This window comes from Opisthocomus hoazin, chromosome 3, assembly GCF_030867145.1.
Source record: "Opisthocomus hoazin isolate bOpiHoa1 chromosome 3, bOpiHoa1.hap1, whole genome shotgun sequence".
NCBI lineage: Eukaryota > Metazoa > Chordata > Aves > Opisthocomiformes > Opisthocomidae > Opisthocomus > Opisthocomus hoazin.
The window spans coordinates 4,813,336-4,828,443 of NC_134416.1; the positions used below are offsets into that span (position 1 = coordinate 4,813,336).

The following is a 15,108-nucleotide window of genomic DNA, read 5'->3' on the forward strand; positions in this document are numbered from 1 at the left end:
TAGCAAGTCCTTGCTTGCAATCCCTCTGAATTGCCAGCAAAGAAGCAAATCCAGAGGCATTTTGCTTGATCACGCAGGCATTGGGGAGGGCAGATACAAGCCATGCCAGTATGCGCTGGCGCTGAGCTGGGACAAGAGTGCAGGAGACATCAGGCAGGAGCAAAGCATCACTCCAAGCTGTGAATGAAATCTGAAATGACAGTGAACTTGAAGCAAGCCCGTGTTTTGAGTCAGGCTGGCCGTGAATCAGCTCTCGAAAATGAAAGACGAAACTTTCTGACTTCAGTTCAAGTTATGAACTTATAAACTCCCAATTATCTGGTTTAATGGACACAAGCCAGAGACAAACATTTTTCGAGGCGAGCATTCGGGACAGCTTCCTGAAAATGAACTCGTTGAAAAAGGCATGATTTGGAGACTAAAAGTTTGACTCAGAACGTGATATTTTAAACCTGGGTTAATTCCACATGGAGATCCCTTAGTGTGGATCCCAGAGCTGCTCTTGAGCATCCTCCATCCTTTTGCTGTTCTTTGCTAAAATGTAGGGGCATGATGAATTGCTTGCAGAAATGAAAGTTGAAAAAAATACCACATTTTAAGGCCTTCTGAATGATGGCGAATGTGCCAAAAGCTTTTGAACAGGACAGCCATGTAAGCTTACTCCTTTTCCCTGAGATAACAAGCCCTGGCTAGCAGTGAACCATGGACAAGTGGGGGCTAACAGGGCAGCCCTTGACCCGTCTTCGCTATTTCATGGCACAGCTTTGGGGTGGGAGTTAGCAGAGGGATGTCGCATGTGTGGGTGCAGTTTTTGTCAGCAGATCTTAGTACTGCAGGGTTTTTTGCAGATGCTGTTCCAGAATAAGGCTTTTTTCCCTCTGTTTCCCTTTACAATACTGATTTCTTTTCTCCATTACTTTAAAAATGTCTGCATATTCCCCAAAACTGTCTTCAGGCATTAGGAAAATCAGAATATATGCCTGAATCTCTGCTAGGGATAAAAACGCAGAAAAGGCATCATGCATGCAGCTGGGCAGCAGTTCCTTCCGTGAGCTGCTAAAACTGGCATCTGCTAAAGTTAGCGGAGATTTCATTGAGCTCTTGTTGTTTTATTGAAGTGGATGGGTCAAGGACCAGGGTTTTATCAGCACCCTGGCATCAAAGGGATGCACCCGTGATCCCAGCTGCTGGGAATCGTCCTCGTCCTTGGGGTTGTGGCCACAAGCTGAGAGGATGGCCAGGGTGTGCTGCTGGTGAGGAGCTGGTGATGCTGTCACCAGCTTTGGAGGCAGCAGTGCCCACGACGCTGCTCCTGCCCAGCTCCTGCCTGCGGTTGTGCCGGTGAAGTGGGTGAGCTCAGAGTTAATCCTTGGCGTTAACCAATATCTCCTATTCCTATCCCTATGCAAGACTTGTGTACTGCGCCGGTCTCCTGGGAGCAGATTTGGGGCTGGTCCCCCTCTGCGGTGGAGTTAGGTGAAGGGTTCATGAGTACATCCATCCAAATGCGGCTCACCGCAGTGATGCAGGCCAGTGGAGGCTCAGCCAGGGAATCTACGGGTCCAGCTTCATGGGAGAGGTCGGTCAGTGTTTCCAGACTCTGCAAGGAAGCCTCTTGGCGAGGTCCCCAAAGTCCTTCACATGCCACAGTTGGGTGGAGTGAATGCAGCACATGAGTAGAGCTCGAGGGAAGTCCATCTCCTGTGTTTCTACTAAATGCCTGCCCAGGACATGCTAATGATGGTGGAGAGGATGTGCTCCATCTGTTTGATGAGCGTCACTTACGGTAGATCTGGGAATGGGGCGGAGGTGTTTTATCGACCAGCTGATAAAAGCAAATGCTGGGAAAATTCCTGCCTGTTCCCTGTTCACACCATGCCTCAGCATTTAATTACAGTGCTCATTTAGCAGCTCTTGGCTGCCCATCCCTGTCCCCGTGCTGCCCATGGAACCGTGCCAGTACAGCTGTCTGCTTGCAGCGAGACGGGGTGGGAACAGATCAAGCTGAAAATAATAATATTAAAAAAAAATAATTAAAAAAATGTAATATCTTTTTTTCTTTTTTCCATAATTCCCCCAAGGTGCAATCAGCTCCCGGATGCCCTCATCGAGGCGGCCGTCAGCTCTCGTGCCAGTGAGGCTGTGTCAAGCCTGGGGGCAGCTGGCTTTGCACTGGAGCAGTTGTGCCCTGTGCCCTGTGGCTGGAGGGGTCATCTTCAGTGCCCCTTGTCTCTGCTCCCTCCGGCTGGACCGCAGTGGGGCAGCCCGTCTCTGGGCTGGTTTTGCTGTTGGTTGTCACGTATGATGCCAAATTTCAGTTATTTGTGACACAGCAAAACATCTCTTGTGTTGGCTGCTGCAAGTACTCTGTGTGCAGCTCCTGTAGGGTGCTGTAGTGTTTTTTTTTCTGCTAAGACAGTACAGATTTCAGCATGGAAACAGGTATATTAATAGGAATGCACTAATTTAGCTGCTTCTCCATACTGCAGGAGCTTATAATGGGGGAACTGATGGAGCCCTAAGCCAGCGATGGGTGTTTCTGCACTTCAGCAAGGTCTCCGTAGATTTTCCTCAGTGTTACGTTTTCTGTTCGCTGCAGCCTCGCTCTTCAGGAAGCAGCATGAAGAAGAGATGGAGAAAATCCCTCCCTGGCGCGTACCCATGACAGACAGAATTGGGAATGGCTGTCTGCCTCCCTACCCAGACTGAAACCATTTTATGTGCCCCTGGGAGTGGAGAGGCAGGGACCACTCTGGCCAGATCTCAAAGCAAGTATTTAACCCAGTAGGCTGAGCCACTCCTGACAACCTCTGTTTCTGGCAGACCAGGAACACCCAGGGTAGGTCCTGCAGCTCCCCTGTGGAGCCTATACGTGCGGGAGCACCCAGCACCACTGAGCAAGGAGTCCAGGGAAGGGATAGGTGGTGCCAAGCGCAGTGGGGCCAGAGACAAGGGGGGACGATGGTGGGGCAGCCTGGGTTTTAGACATGGTCCCATTTTTCTCATGGCACGCGCCGCCAGGGACATTGAAGGGATGCTGCCCTGCACTCTCACCGCTGTCTGTGATGCCCCATGGCGAGGCAGGGCTGGTCCCACTAGGTTTTCAGGGCCTGGCACAGCAGCTCAGTCTCCAGGAGCCTCTGGGGGGATGGTTGGAGCATCGCTGGGATGAGGCTTCCTGGGTTTGCCTCTCCCTTGGGTCTTGTATGAAGAGCCTTTCCCCTGCACAGCAGCTTTGGCTTTTTGCTTGTTATAGGGGTTGCTTTTTCATTCACCTCCTTTGCCTTTCCCCTCACCAAGAGGGAAAGCACATGCATGTGCACCCCTAGAAACATTTATTATCCTCAGTAGTTGGCTGCTGGCTTCATCCTAAATAATGAATTTGAGGTTGTGGCTTAATTTATCCAGGGAAACTCATGTACTTGCAGCTTGGTTAGAGCCTGCTCCAGTGCAGCAAGGGTGGCCGGGAAATGCCACCTGCGCTGGGGTGTCAGAATGCCTCTGAAACCATCCAGGAGCCGAGCAGAGCCGGAGTAGTTTGCGTGTCTCCAGGCCATTAAAGCTTACCCCTGGGGCTGGGGAGGATGTACAGAGCATGAATGAAACGCCGCCGCGTCCTGCCTGTCCCGTCCCTGCTGGATCCGGCCGTAGGAGCTGAGGAAGTTTTCCTGCTGAGCAGGGTGGGGAGGCTTCACATCTCAGCCTTTAGTTAATTTTGAGGTGGTAAAAGCGTTGCTTCGCTGCCCAGCACGTCTGAGCAGCTAGCACATTCAAACGCTTCCCTTTCTGCAGGGAATTTGCATTTCCCTGAAGGTGGCACCGGTTTTATGCAAATATCCTGATGAAAGAAAAATAAAAGCCAAAATGTGCTCATGAGTAAGCGTTCTTGGGCATTTCTCAAGAAGTCAGATGCTGTCTTGCAAACCTTTTGGCATTTCGGGGAGAGGCAGTGTGGCATTGCTGACTGCGGGCTCCTCCAGCCCAAAAAGTGCTGTGTGATGACCACTTCTTGTCCACCTTGTTCCAAGAGCTTCAGTCAGGAAAGATGCTTTGGGGTTGCAACATCCCGCTGTTGGATTTGCTTTTCCTGGGTGCACCGTTTCATAGGATGTGGCATCCCTGCTTGTTGCGGTGTGCACATGATGTTCCACAGCAGCACTGTAGGCTGGATTGGTTTCCTCCTCTTCCTGCCATTCCCCTGAGGATGTGGTCCTCCTGCAATGCTCTCCAGAATCACCTGGGCATGGTCGATGCCAGGTGGGCTGTGCTGCACGACCTTCTCCTTGCTTTCCCTGCTGGGATGGGGAGAAGAGCGAGTAGCAGCATCCCATGGCGGCTCTGACATCTCCTGTTTGGAGCAGCTTTTTGCTTGTGCAAATTACTGCAATTTCTCTTTCTGACATGCTAGGACGTTTTCTGGCTTTTATAAAGCCACTGCTGGAAGTCCTTCCTGTGAATGACAGGAATACAATTAGATGACTCTGTTCATCTTATGTATTGAAAGATGGTTCATTTAAGTGACAAGAAACACCAGGATCTCGATAGTTTGCTATCATTTCCTTTTTTAGCCAGTTTTGCTTCAAACAGTGGCTGGGAGCAGCCTTGGCATGCCAGAGCATCACTGCATTGCGAGTGAGGATGTGATTTAAAATGTGTTCGTCTGGAGTGCCGGTAGCTGCTTTCCGCTGCTGGTTCACAGCCTGGAGGGAGACTGACTTTATTGTAATAGGGGAGCCCAATTTTGCAGCCCAAGACCATGTCCTGAGCTGCAGTGTTGTAGGACTTCGGTCCCTTTGCAAAAGGGGTTTTCAGCACATTTTCCTAAAACTCAGAGTCCTGTTCCAGCAAGGATTTTTAATCCCTCGTCAAATCACAGAATCACAGAATGTTAGGGGTTGGAAGGGACCTCTGTGGGTCGTCTAGTCCAGCCCCCCTGCCGAAGCAAGGTCACCTACAGCAGGCTGCACAGGACCTTGTCCAGGTGGGTCTTGAATATCTCCAGAGAAGGAGACTCCACCATCTCCCTGGGCAGCCTGTTCCAGTGCTCCATCACCCTCAGAGGGAAGAAGTTCTTATGTTCAGCTGGAACTTCCTCTGCTTGTTTGTGTCCATTGCCCCTTGTCCTGTCACTGGACACCACTGAAAAGAGTTTGGCCCCATCCTCCTGACACCCTCGTGTAAGATATTTATAGACATAGACAAGGTCCCCTCTCGGCTTTCTCTTCTCCAAGCTAAACAAGCCCAGCTCCCTCAGCCTTTCCTGATAGGAGAGATGCTCCAGTCCCCTCATCATCCTCGTAGCCCTCCACTGGACTCTCTTCAGTGGGTCCTCATCTTACTTGAAGTGGGGAGCCCAGACACAGTACTCCGGATGGGGCCTCACTAGGGCAGTGTAGAGGGGGAGGAGAACCTCCCTGGACCTGCTGGACGCACTCTTCTCAATGCACCCCAGGATCCCATTGGCTTTCTTGGCAGCCAGGGCACACTGCTGACTCGTGGTCAACCTGTCATCACCAGGACACCCAGGTCCCTCTCCGCAGAGCTTCTTTCCAGCAGGTCAGCCCCGAGCCTGTACTGGTGCATGGGGTTGTTCCTCCCCAGGTGCAGGACCCTGCACTTGCCCTTTTTGAACTTCATGAAGTTCCTCTGCGCCCAGCTCTCCAGCCTGTCCAGGTCTCAATGAATGGCAGCACAACCTTCTGGTATATCCACCACTCTTCCCAGTTTTTGTGTCATCAGCAGACTTGATGAGGGTACACTCTATCTCTTATTCCAAGTCATGGATGAACCCACTCAATCAAGAGGTGAGCTGGGAGGATGCTGGCATGGAGAGCTTCAGGGAAGGGCCACGGTGCCACCTGGCGACCCTGGCCACTTGGCAGTAATAGAGTCAGAGAATGGTCTGGGATGGAAGGGACCATGGGCAGGGACACTTTCCACTATATCATGTTGCTCAAAGCCCTATGCAACCTGACCTTGAACACTTCCACAGATGGGACGTTCACAGCTTCCTTGGGCAACCTCTTCCAGTGTCTTATCACCTGCATCGTAAAGAATTTCTTCCTAACGTCCAATCTAGATTTACCCTCTTAGTTTAAAATCATTGCCCCTTGTCCTGTCACTGCAGGTCATGTTAAAAAGTCTTCTTCCTCCAAAGTAATGCTCAGCCCACCCTTCTCCTTCCAGTTTGTTCCCCCTTCTCCCACGTTCACGGGGTCTAAATTGCGCTGAGGACGAGGGGCAACGCTTTACATACCTGAGCTCAGCAACGGGCAGGCTCTGCACAGCAGTTGAGAACAGCTGCAACTTTTCGTCCCCTTTGATCTTTTATTTCAAAGAAGGCCACCTTTATTTGCTCTGCAAGCTCTCACGGGCAGGAGAATACCTCTCGACGCCTGCCGGCACAGTGTCCTGTGGCGCTGGGTTTTTGCACAAGAGCGGCAGCGGCTCAGACCAAAGGGCTTTGTCCCTGTTGCTGGCAGTAGCTGGGGGCACGGGGGGTAGGAGAAGTTATAGGATTGGGTTGTGCCCATAGCAGTGCGTCCACAACTGGCAGCTTGGAGGTACCAACTTTTATCCCCAGAGCTTTGCCAATGTGTTGCCTTCGCAGAGCAATGGTCCCACAGCGACCAGAGCGCTCTGCCATGACTTTTTGCTGGAGCTAAAGTGGTTTCTGGAAGGGGAAAAGAAGAAAACCTCCGCAGGATCTGGGCTCAGTGGGGTGAGCCAGGAGCTTGGCATGCTGGGGGTCTGCAGCACGCCTGGGCACCATCAGACCTTGCACCATCAGGAGCAGAGCATTTTCCCATCTACTTTTGTTTCCTCCACAGCTTGTAATTATCTTGGCTGACACCCATCATGTTTCCCCCAGCATCTTTCCATAGTGTTGGTAGCCCTGGAGGAGCACTTAATTACCTGCATGCAGCATCTCTGTCCCATGCTGCTGGAAAGGGGATAGCCCTGAAAGGGCTGTTTCAAGGAGTGGTTTCTGCAGGGTGGTGACAGTGGTCAGGTCTGGTAAGGACAAGAAGGAGCCATCCCAGGGTTTTTCATGCAACGTTGTCCTCATGGGCTGGTGGATGCCTTCACAACAACCCCATGCAATGCTAACAGACTTGGGGAAGAGTGGCTGGAAAGCTGCCCGATGGAAAAAGATCTTGGGGTGCTGGTGTACAGCCAGCTGAACATGAGCCAGCAGTGTGCCCGGGTGGCCAAGAAGGCCAAAGACATTGTGGCTTGGATCAGGAATGGTGTGGTCAGCAGGAGTAGGGAGGTGATTGTGCCCCTGTACTTGGTACTGGTGAGGCCACACCTGGAGTCCTGTGTTCAGTTTTGGGCGCCTCACTGCAAGAAGGACATTGAGTTGTTGGAGCGTGTCCAGAGAAGGGTAACAAGGCTGGTGAAGGGTCTGGAGAACAAGTCTTATGAGGAGCTGCTGAGGGAGCTGGGGCTGTTTAGTCTGGAGAAGAGGAGGCTGAGGGGGGACCTTACTGCTCTCTACAACTACCTGAAAGGAGGTTGGAGTGAGGCAGGTGTTGGTCTCTTCTCCCAGGGAACCAGCGATAGGACGAGAGGCAGTTGCCTCAAGTTGCATCAGGGGAGGTTTAGATTGGATATTAGGAAAAATTTCATTACTGAAAGAGTGGTCAGACATTGGAATAGGCTGTCCAGGGAAGTGGTTGAGTTGCCATCCCTGGAGGTGTTCAAAAAATGTATAGATGTGGCACTTCGGTATATGGTTTAGCAGGCGTGTTGGTGGTGGCTGGATGGTCAGACTTGATGATCTTAGAGGCCTTTTCCAACCTATGATTCTATGAAAAGTGCTTTGGTGCCCAATATGAGGGAGAGGGCCGGTGGTGTTGCCACTCCCCAGCAGCCTGTCACGATATGTGTGGCCCTGTCTCCATGGGGTGAAATGTGTGGACCCAATACTGGAGAGCAAGGTGAGGTGGTTTGCAAGGACAGCCCCTGAGAGCACAGGGTCTGGATGGTGGAGGAAGGTCCAAGTCCCACAAACCCCATCTCAACATGGTGCCATTAGCTTGGAAGAGCTGCCTTTCTCCAGAGCTTGTGTTCTGTGGTCAATGCTGGCTATAGCTTGATGCCACAAGAGACCTTTCCACGGAGCTCATCACAGGCAGAGCATATTTTCTTCTGTCCCATGTTGCCAGCCTCAGCATGTCGTGGAGCAGGGTGTACTTTCAACACTATCTGCAGGTTGAAATCCACCAGCTGGGTAGATCAAGTCCCCTGGAGCCCTCTTCTTTGTCAACAAACATCCATCAAAGCCACCGCAGCCGGCTGGCATTTGGTGTTGTGCAAGATGTGCTAATGACGCAGAGAAGGCTGCCAGTGCCCTTTGGTCAGGGCTGCTGTTGGCTTGACGAGGAGATAGAACCGTGCAACGTAGGGACATAGAATCATGGAATCATTAAGGTTGGAAAAGACCTCGAAGATCATCAAATTCAACTGTCACCTCATCACCACCGTGCCAACTAAACCATATCCCAAAGTGCCACATCTACACGTTTTTTGAACACCTCCCAGGATGGTGACTCGGTTCCCAGGGCAGCCTGTTCCAATGTCTGACCATTCTTTCAGGAAAGAAATTTTTCCTAATATCCAATCTAAACCTCCCCTGACGCAACTTGAGGCCATTGCCTCTCATCCTATCGCTGGTTACCTGGGAGAAGAGACCAACACCCACCTCACTATACCCTCCTTTCAGGTAGTTGTAGAGAGCAAGAAGGTCTCCCCTCAGCCTCCTCTTCTCCAAACTAAACAGCCCCAGTCGTGACCAGCTGCCAACTGGATTTAACTCTGTTCACCACCACTCTCTGGGCTCGGCCATTCAGCCATTTTTTTACCCAGCGAAGCATACACCCATCCATCTTCATCCCGATGTGACATCTTCACATCAGGATGCCACCACTGAGCAGGGACATGCAAAATAGCAAAGTTCAGGTCCAGTGGAAAACGAGGCCGTTGAAGACCAGGGGCGAAAACACCAGTGCTTGGGTAGGCAGCGGATAAACTAAAATCAGGCTGGACCTTTCTCAAAAATAGCCTCCCCAGCGTGGGCTCTAGCTGTGCTTGGAAAGGGAGGTCACGACAGTCCCCCCATGCCCTTCCCGGGGGGCTACTGCTGCTCATGGTCCTGGTGCTTGCCCCATAAGAGGCATTGCTCCCCCACATTTTGCCATTCAGACACCTGCAACAAGTATTGAATTCGCTCAAAATGCTGCGAGAAACCACAAGAAAAGATGAGCAGATGTTCAGCAACACCAGAGATTCGGGGAGGGAGAGGCATGTGCTGGTGACGGTTGTCAGGGGGGACCACTGGGGTCAGTTTGCCCTCCTCGCTGTGTTTTGGGGTGAGGATGCTGCTTTGGGATTTTTTTCTTTCCGAGGATGTTCTTGGGCAAGGCAGGAAGCCTGGAAATGGCCCATCAGATGCAGAATTGCTTTGTTTTCCTGACTCCTCTGGCCAGAAGAAATCCCTGAAGGCTGGGGGGGGGAGCTAGCCCCCAGTATTTAGGGTGCCTGACTTCCCTGTGCCTCGAGCACCGGAGCCTGGGGACCAGCTGTCCGTAAAAGACCGAGCCTTTCATCCCTCCAAAAAAACCCCTCCAGGGTGCACCCTCTGCAGATTTGGAAGGCAACCAGCCCAAAGCCTGCTATTACTGTTCTCTGTGGAGTTGGCTTTTCTTCCACTCCCCTCCTTTTTTTTTTTTTCTCCTCCTTCCCCTTCAAATCCAAGCCAGGAAAAGCCTCTCACGTCAGCACAGCGGCTGCGAGCTCCTCGTGGCTGCTGGTGGAAGGCAGCGGAGGTGATATCCCAGATCATAAAAGCAGGATCTCGTTGCGAGCGAGGCTGCTGCCGGCTGCCTGTGTGTCGTTTGCTGCCAGGGTTGGGATGGGTGGGGGACTGTGTTCAGCTGGGGGGGATCCTTTTTCCCCCGGTGCTGAACGTTAGTTCCTTTTTGTGTTTTTTTAATGAGCTTTTTCTGGTGGCTGCATGTCTTATGGTGCAAGAAGGAATTAGGTTAAAAAAAATATCATCCATGCACACCCCAGATTTGGGCCGCTCAGGGGGATTGCGCATGGGGGGTAAAACCTGAAATCACAGCTAAGAGGTTCTTCAGGGGATGCCTGGAGCATCTCGTATTACCTCTGGAGCATTGCCCTGTGAGAACTGGACAGGAGAGGCAGCCCCGGCACTGGTGACCATCACAGGCATCCTTGCATCAGCATGTGGTCCATGTCCCACTGGAGTGGAGGACGGGCTCCAAAGCAGGCGAGAGGGAAAAAGAACTCCCAAAGGGCCATTTTAGGCACTTTACAAACCATGCCTCAGCCTCTTTCAAAGAAAAAAAGGTGCAAATAAAAGATAAAAAGGGGTCGATAATGTTACTCCGGGGCATTCCCAGCTTGCACAGTGCTGGGAAGACTGTGCTCCTCTTTTTATCCGGCTGACTGTGGATGACAAGTTAACCATGAGCCAGCAGTGTGCCCTTGTTGCCAAGAAGGCCAGTGGGATCCTGGGGTGCATTAAGAAGAGTGTGGCCAGCAGGTCGAGGGAGGTTCTCCTCCCACTCTGCTCTGCCCTAGTGAGGCCCCATCTGGAGTACTGCATCCAGTTCTGGCCTCCCCAGTTCAAGAAAGATGAGGAATTACTGGAGAGAGTCCAGCGGAGGGCTACGAGGATGGTGAGGGGACTGGAGCATCTCTCCTGTGAGGAGAGGCTGAGGGAGCTGGGCTTGTTCAGCCTGAAGAAGAGAAGGCTGAGAGGGGACCTCATAAATGCCTATAAATATCTTAAGGGTGGGTGTCAAGAGGACGGGCCCAGACTCTTTTCAGTGGTGTCCAGCGACAGGACAAGGGGCAAAGGGCACAAATTGAAGCGTAGGAAGTTCCAGGTGAACATGAGGAAGAGCTTTTTCACTTTGAGGGTGATGGATCACTGGAACAGGCTGCCCAGGGAGGTTATGGATTCTCCTTCTCTGGAGATATTCAAGACCCGCCTGGACACGGTCCTGTGCAGCCTGCTGTAGGTGACCCTGCTTCGGCAGGGGGGTTGGACTAGATGACCCACAGAGGTCCCTTCCAACCCCTACTATTCTGTGATTCTGTGATTCTGTGAAAAGGATGTGGAGGAAGATGGATGAACTAGTTTGTCTTGTAGGGGTGTTTCAGTGGGCTGCTGAGAGCTCCCCGTTGGTCTCCCTCTGCGCCTGTGCAATCTTAATCCCCCTTCCTGCTACTTTTCTCAGAAAACATCCCCTGCGGCAAAACAAACAATAAAAAACTCCTCAGAGGAATAACCCCACAATGTTCCCCCAGCAGACGGTGCTGGGCGCTGCTCCGCTCCCAGCAGCAGATGCCCAGCAGGCACTGCCGTCTCCTCGCAGTGTCCGGCATGGCTTTTCTGGGACATCCTCATCTGGTCTTTCCGGCCCTGCACCTGGAGCAGGACGTGCTGGTGGCTGCTTACGCCTCTGCCCCCAGGAGATGCTGGCTCCTGCCGGGTATTTTGTTTCCGTCGCTCTCCTCCCGGATCTTTCCTGTTTCCTTCCACGCGGATGCAGGCAGAGGAAATGTCAGCCCACTGGCTTTCCTCTGTCCGGGTCCCAGCTGCAGTCATGGGCTGGGGACGGCACGGTGGCTGTCGGCATCCTGGGACCTCTCCTCACTGGTGGTGGTGCTGGTGGTGGCGCTGGTGGTGGTGGTTGCAGTGCTTGCGGTGGTGGTGGTTGAGTTGATGGCAGTGGTGGTGCTAATGGCGCTGCTAGAGCTGGTGGCGGTGGTGCTGCTGGTGGCAGTGGTGACAGTGGTGGTGCTACTGGTGCTGGTGGAAGTGGTGATGTTGCTTGGTGGCAGTGGTGGCAGTGGTGGTGCTACTGGAGCTGCTGATGGTAGGTCTCCTCATGTGTGTGACCAAGCCCCATAGAACTGCTTGCTGTGGTCACACTTGGCACTGGTAGACGCGTACAAAACTCCTACGTGGAAATCACAGAATGATAGAATGCTTTAGGTTGGAAGGGAACTTTAGAGGTCATCTAGTCCAACCCCTGCAGTGAGCAGGGACATCTTCAATTAGACCAGGTTGATCAGAGCCCCATCCAACCTTGCCTTGAATGCTTCTAGGGATGGGGCCTTCACTACCTCTCTGGGCAATCTGTTCCAGTGTTTCACCACGCTCGCTGTAAAAAATTTCTTCCTTATATCCAGTTGAAATCTACCCTCCCTTAGTTTAAAGCCTTTGCTCCTTATCCTCTCACAACAGGCCTTGCTAAAAAGAATGTCCCCATCTTTCCTACAGGCTCCCTTTAAGTACTGAAAGGCCACAAGAAGGTCTCCCTGGAGCCTTCTCTTCTGCAGGCTGGACAGCCCCAACTCTCTCAGCCTTTCCTCACAGGAGAGGTGCTCCAGCCCTCTGATCATTTTTGTGGCCTCCTCTGGCCCATCTCCAACAACTCCATATCCTTCTTGTGCTGAGGGCTCCAGAGCTGGATGCAGGACTCCAGGTGGGGTCTCACCAGAGTGGAGTAGAGGGGCGGAATCGCCTCCCTCAGCCTGCTGGCCACTCTTCTCTTGATGCAGCCCAGGATATGGTTGGCCTTTGGGGCTGTGAGTGCACATTGGTGGCTCATGTCCAGCTTTTCACCCACCAGTACCCCCAAGTCCTTCTCAGCAGGGCTGCTCTCAATCCCTTCATTCCCCAGCATGTATTGATACCGGGGGTCGATAACAGGGACTACTCAGAAACTTGCATGCAGTTTTCATCAGGGTGATGGACATGCTCATTGTGGAGTTGGGACTGGGAGCAGGGAGAGAAGGACTTGATCAGCCATAAGGGGAAAGGGCTGGTCAGTGTCTTGCTACATGGGCTGAAACCAGGAGAGAGGTTGAGCAAATGTAACACAGATGGGTGTTTATTAGAGTTTTCTGAAGGTGAACTTTGAACGTGAGATGTGCTCACTCGGGAGATAGCTATATTTATATACGGGAAAGATACATATTGTTTGGGTGAGTAAGGGCCTTTGTTCCAAGTCCCGCTGCTAAAGCCCACATGGAGCGACAGTTTGGCTCCGCAAAGCTTCCTTTCCCTTTGCTTGGGGAGTTGCTGTGCTTAGGAAAAACTGACTTCACCAGCTGCATCCCGCTAGCTCGAGTACCAACAGCATAGCTGTCAGGTCTGGCATCTGCTCAGTGGTCCAGCCAAACCCTGTCGCTAACTGCAGCGAAGAAGACCTGACCTTTATTTTGCATCGAGGTGCAGGCTGGAAGAGCAGCCCCATCCCCACCATTTCAGGGTCTGTTCCTGGACGGCTGGGATGAGACCAAGGTACGTGTAATAGAGCCACCATGCTGCAGAGGAATAATTAGGAAAGTCCCGTGATCTCCTCGGCTTTGGGGTGATGGCTCAGTGGTCCCTGTCTTCTGGAGCAGCATCCTCCATTGCCAAGCCGGAGTGCATTTGTTCTGGCTCTTCAGCGGGTTCTTGGCTGCAGAACCTCTTGTGGAAGAATCAGAAACTTCCACAGTTGTCGCAAAAAACATCGTTGTGGCTTGCATGCTATGTGTGTCTGTTGGGGACTTTGCAAGGAAGAAGCTCGCTGTGTCACATTGATACTTGTGGAAATTCAGAGGCAAATGTTGCCAGTGAAGCTTTGAGATGGGCTTGCAGATGTTGGGGTGGCAGTGACTGGCACATTGCGGGGAGGTGGCCCCCCATCCCTCCCCAGCCTTGGGCATGGCAGGGGTTGGTGGCAGCATGGTACGCAGCTCCTCTGGTTATCCATGCTGGATTTCTTTCTTTGGGCTTCACCTGATGGGTTTGGGCGTGAAAGGCCAGTGCTACACTGCTGAGCATCCTCATCCAGGGCTTCCTTACTGCGTCCTCATGTGCTTCATCCAGATCCCCCATAGTGCTCAAGTTAGAAGGATATTTATTCACTTGGCAGGTTATTAATATTAGCTGAAATACCCTTTTCCACATTGTTCTGCCCTACTTAATATGGTGATCAGCATCGCAGCCTGTAGAGCTGGGGATGATTTGCAGTTGAGTATCCATTAGGGATTTATTGGCTTCGGGGCTGAATTGCCAGAACTGCAACTGCCAAAATACTTGAAACACTTCCACTGGAGAGGAGACCTTGTGGGAAAAGAGCACTCGCTGTTCTCGTACGCAAGCAGTTCCCACTGAACCTCTGTTACTGGCAGCGAGCACGCCCAAGCCAATAAAAAATTATATGGTATCCAGAACGCCAATGAAGCATGAACCGTGTGTTGGACGACGATGGGGAGCAAGCTGCCGCTCCCAGCTTGCGATGCTGGTGTTGATGTTTGCAGTGGCTCCCAGTCTCATGGGGTTGCTCAGTGGGTGGGTTTAATCCAGGACATGATTAAACGTGGGCACGGTTTGTATTAACACGACCTTGCAGCCGGTTTAAATAGGGTGTGAGGCTGTTTTCAGGGGGAAAAGTTACTTTTTCGCTGCTTTTCCTTATGTACTGCAAGCACTTCTCATGCTAGCACATCGAGCCTGGAAGGGCAGAAGGCAAGATGTCATTAAATGAGGTGGAAGCTGAAAGAGCCAAGAGCTGAAGGCATTAAAAGGAAAGGCAGAAGATCCTCAGGTCCTTTGTTTCAGAGAAACTGGGTTTGCAAGGGAATGATTTGGGGCAATACTTGCTTTCCAGCAGCAATTCCCTTTGAGCAGGCATCTGTGGCTGCCCATCCCTCCCGCCTCCCATCCCTCTGGAGGGTTTTAACCTCTTTTTCCCTTGAGGCAAATGGAGAAGGAAGGGAGAAGCTTGCTGAGGGGATTGCTAGCAGGTTTTTCTGGGGAAGCAATCACTGGCTGGGTTGCTGGCTCTTTTTGTGGCCATGCTGGCCCATGGCTCAGCAGCTCGTCCTGTAGGAGCCACATAGCCAAAACCAGCCCAAAATTACCCTCCAGAAATACCATTTCTTACCTGGCCACGGTGAGCTCATCTCAGGAGGCAGCAGACCCTGCAAGCGAAGTCTTGGGTGGGAACATCACTGGAAAAGCACATTAAGCCCAAGGGGAGAGCAGGTTTCCTGTCCCATCTTGCAGGAGCA

At 52.1% G+C, this 15,108-nt stretch overlaps 1 protein-coding gene across 1 annotated transcript in view; it reads left to right on the plus strand.

Annotated features, from left to right (window-relative positions):
• The window catches only part of PTP4A3 (protein tyrosine phosphatase 4A3), a 52,069-nt gene that overhangs the window by 20,128 nt on the left and 16,833 nt on the right, over positions 1–15,108 (plus strand). The window lies entirely within an intron of this gene.